The sequence below is a fragment of the Magnolia sinica genome, chromosome 7 (genome assembly GCF_029962835.1).
Source record: "Magnolia sinica isolate HGM2019 chromosome 7, MsV1, whole genome shotgun sequence".
Taxonomy (NCBI): Eukaryota; Viridiplantae; Streptophyta; class Magnoliopsida; order Magnoliales; family Magnoliaceae; genus Magnolia; species Magnolia sinica.
The window spans coordinates 59245322-59252266 of record NC_080579.1 but is presented as its reverse complement, the minus strand read 5'-3'; the positions used below and the strand labels follow the sequence as shown (position 1 = coordinate 59252266).

Below are 6945 nucleotides of genomic sequence, written 5' to 3'. Positions count from 1 at the left end.
GTGTTTTAACCTCTGTCCGGAGATGGAAGGGATTAGGTGCTTTGATTATGTGGATTTGTTGCTACTCATGATGATGAGGTTCTTAGTGCAACGAATACTCGATAATAAAGGAACATCACAATAAAATTTATAATAATGGTATCCCTTACCATTGTAGTACATGATCTGATAGAAATTATAATAATGGTGTCTCTCATACATTGATAAGAATCAATTTTACAAGAAATGAATGATATAGTTCTAGAAAAAGGCACTAAATTACCTGAAAAATGTTGAGAAAAGAGATGAGCCCTTGAGATGAGATTGAGCACGATCTCACTGTTGAATTAGCTCTTTCGTTTCTTTCTATACATCTGCACAACAAAAGGTCAGGTCATCTATGTAAACACTTTTAGAAAAAGGAATTCATTGGAAAGCCAAATTCAAAGAAACAAAAAGGAATTCATCTATGTGCAATAACAATATTTAAAACCTTGTTAACACTTTGAGGAAAAGGAATTCATCATATCACATTATATTCTTTCTAAGAACTCTACTTAAAAGACCTTACGGTTTTGAGGAAATGCACATTATACTTGAGTTCTCAGTCTGTAGAATCGAGGTCTATTTTTTGTGATTGGGACTACTGACCTAATAGGTCCCATTGAGGATGATGTGCTCCAAAAATCTCTAAAATTGGAAGATACAATCCCTTCAATCATTGACCTCTTTTCTGTTGAATATGGACAATTGCAATTTCTTTTCTCTACCATCCATCTGCAAGCCATTAATGGAGAAGTCGGGATTGTCCCATCGGGAGAATTTTGGATCATCACTATCCACTTAGGGGCATATCAGATTAGTGGTCTGTATCATCAAACCATGGGCCCTGGACCCAAGTAAAATGCATATCCTCATGTAGAAGATCATGACGTTCAAATTGGAAGGGGTTCTATTTATTTGTATGAGAGATTCAATGCATACATCTGCAAGTAGTAATTGATAGAGGGCCAATGATAGAATGGAACTAGTTTCTATTAAGAGCTTAGCATGGCTTACCTTTCTATTTACCATGTCATGATACGAACTGTTCATCTAGAGGTACCACTATAAATGGCCCAACATGGCAAAAATATTAGGAATTAGGGATCCATCCTCCATTAGAAGGTGAACTAGAAACTACCTTTCTGGAGCATCATTTCTAATAGAGTATGGACAATGTCATCTCTACTGAGTAGGTTTTTTGATGCAGCTTATCCACGGTGGAACCTAGATAAACAACCTGGTTAATCATGTGGTGAGGTGGAATGTGCAAGCCTTCTGGCAATTTCTCTTTTATAAGGACATGCAGTTGAGAATGGATAATATGTAGAGGAATTCTAGGATCCTCAAATTACAGAATTTATAATAAACTCACGTTTTCAGCATGTACAAGTGGGCCCCGTGGATTATTAATCCAGACCATTTGTGTGTTGGGCCCCACTAGAAAGAAAATGTCCTAAATTTCCTCGATAAGACAATCCTAAACTTTCAATTTTAGGCCTAAAAATGGACGGCCAAGAAGAGAAATATAGCAATGGTCCACATTCGGCTCAGAAATGTAAAAAACTGATGGCTAAGATCTTACAATTCGGGCCTTCATGGTGGGGCTGAGCAAAGCAATTGTCCAAATAATTGAAACAGAAAATGCAAAAACTGATGGCACATGCTATGACTTCTACATACACCTGTCCTTTGTAGTATGTATAAGCAAAATCAGAAAATATTGGTATTTTTATTAATCAGAGTGAGTGTAAACAATGGCTCCCTAAATAAAATGGAATATGTTATTTAAGGTATCAAAGACATTCCTCGCATGTATAGACATGTAGGAAAAATGGAGGTTGATAAAGCAGAAATCTAGAATGACAATGTAAAAACAAAGACAACAGAAGGCTGAACATAAAAGAAATAAAAATGTACATGTTATCAATGAAAAGGCACCTAACAGATAGGAACAACCTATGAGAGGAAATTACCAACTCAAAGGATAAAAAAAAAGACCATTCAACATCACATCTTCGTCTTGATAGTACGTGCTTAAAGTTATAGTCAAGAAGAATTTATGATCCTTGACCTGAAAATTTGTACAAGTGGGGCTATGGTTTCATAACCAAGAATGTTTATCCGATGGAGCCCACAAAAATGGTTTGCATCACCAATCTAATTTGTTGGCCTGCAAATAGAGAGCTAAATGGAAACACAGCATTGCCCACATTCAACTGGAAAAAAGCCCAATGTTTTGAGGGCTACAATCTTGAGGCATGATCCACCCACCGTGGGATACACCAGCTCAAGTTTCTGGATCACAGAATCATTGGAATATTTAATAACGGATTGGAGCTAGTTGTTATGTTGATTGATAAAATTTGGACCTAGGTGTCCTTATGAGCCAATTCTGTCGGGGAGTTTTTAGGGTGTTGTTTTGCTGATATATGGAGTGGGTTGAGTATATTTGTAATGTAGGTTTGGGCATGTGTCCTTGCTTGGGTATATTCCCTTTTGTAGGCTATCTACTCATGTGATGATGCTATCTACATGAGCATAAAAAATCAACATCCCTCCAGTCATGTTGTGGAAAGTTGGAACATGCTTCCATGCTCACTCAGCAAGAACATCTAGGAAATGAGCCAAAATTTTTATTATACAGGAAATCTCTAACATGTTTCCAAAGACTAGTTCTAGACAGATGCAAAAAAGCATGGATTTTTGTGATGCTTGTTATCAAATCTAAAGTATTGATGAATAAGACTTGCACAAGAAACAATATATTAAGCAATATAAGGAAAATAGAAGATATAACTTTGAAATGAGACCAAGAGACTAGTTAGGGATCACTGGTTCAAAGGAAAGCTCACACAACTCATCAACACGACCAAGAGTTGAGGCCATAGTCGGGGAAACTCAACCATTAAAGTGCATAAATTAAGAGATGATATGTGAATGTTGTTACAATATGCACCTCTGCCATGGCCAATTCCAATGCCAGGTAAATGAGAGAGCATGTGGTTGGCTCAGCAGACATATCATAGGACTTCTGCCAACCATTTAGAAGCACAACCCAAATTGCTACAAGAAAGATTAAGATAATGATGATAGTTTAAATGGAAAGCCAACATTGAAGGTTAATACTAATACAAAAGCGACACCTGCTAAAATGTTTTCTTCATACTACAAGAAAATATGCATGCAATTATATGAGAAGAAAATAATTTTTAAAAAATATATATATGAAAAGAATTTGAGAAGACAGTAGAAAACTTACAAAATAGTAAGATCTTGCATGAGTCCTATCACTTTTGGAATCTTCCCAATAAGCCTATTTCCCTGAAGAGACCTAAAAATAGAAAGTTTTTTCAGTAGGGTCAACACGCCATTATCAAGAAAAACAATCTAATTAAATGCAACAAGAGTAAATGGATGACAACTGGATGCAAAAAATAAAAGAAAGAAGTTACAGATTATTAGCTGCAGTAGAGATTCAGTGGAGTATACTATAGCAAGCAGTTTAAGTAGATGAAACGAATAGTTATTTTGCAGATGAAAAAAGAGATACAGAAGAGCTTTTGAGAGATAGAAACATACAATGTAGCTACTTGCAGGAAACCAATGTTGGAAGGAATATCTCTAGTGATTTGGTTGTAAGAAATATTCTTGGAAGTCATAACAGTCAATAGACCATAATCAATTGAAGAAAGCACAAGAACAACACCCACACCAAAAGGGTTCTTAAAAGGTTATTGCCCCTCACATCACTATAACAACAACAGTAGAGATGGTTCAAACGAGGGTATGAATGAAATCTCAAATATAAATTCCCAGACAGTCATTGAAGTAAGTTCCATTAGTATCCACTTACAAGTACCATAGAGGGCAGTCAATTGGCACATATTAGGAGACAATGGTTTCATCCAACCAGACAACAAATTGTAAGTGTCAAACTAGAGAACCGGTAGCATGGTTTCATTCAAAAAGGGTCTATGTGCAGATTTCATTCAATAAAGAATTGTTTGAAGCATTTCTTCAAACAATTATCGGGCATATTTCTATGTAAAAAAGAATTACACACTTTTGTCTTCCTTATAATGTATGGATACAATCTGTAAAACGAATGAAGAAGCTAGCAATAGATTTTCAAAAATCTTTTGTCTTCCTTACAATGTATGGCCCATAGCTTTCCAGGGTCTGTTCATCCTTCAAAATCCCAACCTTGTAAATCAAACATTGTTGCACAGCCGGGACATCGCAGTTCTCAGCTGGGATGGCCTTCAAAACCTCAACGGTCGCATCGAGGCTTGTCTGAATGGAGAACTTGGAGTTGTTCGAGCAGTGTATGTGAACGGTGACCATGCCATTGCTAATGACACTCAAATTGCCAATACATGATAATACAATGTTCGTAGAAAGAAAGATGAAAACTAAAAAATTTAACTCAGAATGAGAGATAACAAATCTATAGTAACTAACGCCCCCTTCGATTAGAAAAGATCGAAACCATATTTTGATCCATTTCAGCATTCGACGGCCAGTAAAAATGGGGGGCCCAAGGCTACACAAGAATATTTCTTTTACCATTTTTTTGGGAATAAATGCCATAAACACGATGTGCTTTTCTGTGATTTCATCGGTGGAAAAGGCTTCTTTAAGGAAAAAAAAAGACAACGAAAATAACAATGTGGAGTCCTGTACCCCACATCATCAATGGCCATCGGCAGCTGCAATCAATCAAAACTTCATTGGGATTTTTGTAAGCAAATGGGCCCTAAATCCTGCACTATTCTAAAATGGCCTGTAAAGCTTTCATGGCATGCCTAATAGCATACCATTTTTTGGGCCAGATGGATGCGAGAAAGCATAGAGGCGAGAGAACTTGAGAGATGATACAAGATGATGTCTGTAAGCCATCAGATCCACATTGTGCAAACATCCTAACTCGGCACGGATTCGAAATTTACTGGTCCCGTGCCATATGCGTTGAATCCTGTAATGATACAATGTTGTCAAAAGAAAGATGAAAAGCCAAAAATTTAACTCAGAATGAGAGACAATAAATCTATAAAAAAGATTGAAACCATATTTTGATCCATCTCATTGAGAGAGAGAGAGAGAGAGAGAGAGAGAGTAACCGTTCTGCTTCTCCTTCTTGCAGCGAAAGGGGGTTTTGAAAACCCTAGCGAGAGAGATAGAGAGGTTGGGAAATAGAGAGGAAAATGGGGCTGAGAGGCAGAGAGAGGGTGAGGGAGTGCAAGAGATCGAGAGAGGGCTAAGAGCGAGAGAGAGAGAGAGAGAGAGAGAGAGAGAGAGAGAGAGAGAGAGAGAGAGAGATTTGCTTTTGTGAAATTGGGAGGGATTTGCTTTTGTAAAATAGGGTGCGTCGGAGAGGTGCGCGAACAGGATTTTAGGGGTGATTTATTTTAGGACTTGTGGGGGCCACCATTGTGTATGTTAATTATCCACTCTGTCCATTCATTTTAATGGCTCATTTTTAGGGTTGACTTAAACAATGAGTCAGATCTAAGATTTAGGTGGACCACACCACATATTAACGATATAAATTTATTTTTCATTCTTTCTCATGGTGTGGTCCACTTAGACTTTTAATCTTTCTAATTTTTTAGATCAGGCACTGAAATAATATTTCAAAATTTATGGACCGATTAGATAAAATAAATATATTGCATTGGGCACCATGGAGCCCCTTAAGCATCGTCAGTCTCTAATAAGGTCCTATGGGGAGGAATGTTTTTGCTACAGATTAAGCATGTTTTAGCTACGGATTAAATCCGTAGCTATTCAGATACAAATTAAATCCGTATTCATAGACCTCTATAGTCCGTAGCCTTTGCTTATTTTTTTGGTAATGATTTCACCATTGGTTTGGTTATTGGAAAGGTCCAAATAATTCATTTTCTCATGGCTTCTCAAGAAAACTGGAAATTTGTTGATGTTGCAAGATCTTAATATCAACCGTCTAATTTTGCTAATGTTACTGATGGTGTATCAGATTCAGGTATCATATCATTCACCACTGTTACGGCTCTATATTGACCTGTATTGAGCTGTTTATGAACATAAAAAACAAAGGTAGGATAACACAAATTGGGGAAGCTTAATTTATGAATAACAACAAATACAAATACAAAGTCAAATATAAGGGAACTTCAAAAAAAAAAAAGGACAAATAAATACAAATACAAAGTCAAATATAAGGGAACTTCAAAAAAAAAAAAAAAAAAAAAAAAGGACAAATAAGAGGGAACTATTGGGAATTCACTTGCCCAAAGAGAGGGTATATCTAATAAGAGGAGTCATGACCTTTCCAAATAAACTACAAGAAACTCTCATCGAAGTGGAATAGAAATTATTGAATGCCTTTGCTAGGTTTACATATGGGCATATATAGAAGATGGTCACCTTATGGGAAAATGTAGTCATCGTTGACCTGTTGGACCCAGTGCCTAGGTGGTTTGGCCAATAGTGGGTCAAGTAAAATATTGAATGGTGATGTGGATGATCTCTTTGACTACCATCAATCATCATAAAAAAATGATTTTACCCAATTTTTTTCAGATTTATCTTTTAGCCACATCATTGAATCTGCCTCAGAGATGGATGGATGACAATTTGAAAGCATATCTAACAACCTAACCAATTCATCATTCTCATCATCTTTCAAAATTCTTCTACAAGGAGCCTAGGTAATTTCCTAATCATGAAAAGAGAGACAATGATCAACCGAAATATTTCCTCTTGAAACACTTGAAAGAAAGATATAGGATAACCATTAAGCTTGGGGACTTTATCCCTGCACAAATTTGAAATAACTTGATCTCCTCATTGATCAAAACTAATCAATTTACATCTTCCTCACTTGTAAAATCAGAACCCATTATACATGGTTTAGCTAAATTAAGTGTCTTAAAAGTC

General features: G+C 36.4%; 1 long non-coding RNA gene across 1 annotated transcript; it reads right to left on the bottom strand.

Annotated features, from left to right (window-relative positions):
- Positions 1-262: 262 nt before the first annotated feature.
- Positions 263-3767, bottom strand: LOC131252083 (uncharacterized). Its single transcript, XR_009174158.1, has 3 exons — positions 3604-3767; positions 3284-3355; positions 263-353 (listed from the first exon to the last, which is right to left on the bottom strand). It is a non-coding gene; the product is annotated as an uncharacterized LOC131252083 (long non-coding RNA).
- Positions 3768-6945: the final 3178 nt, after the last annotated feature.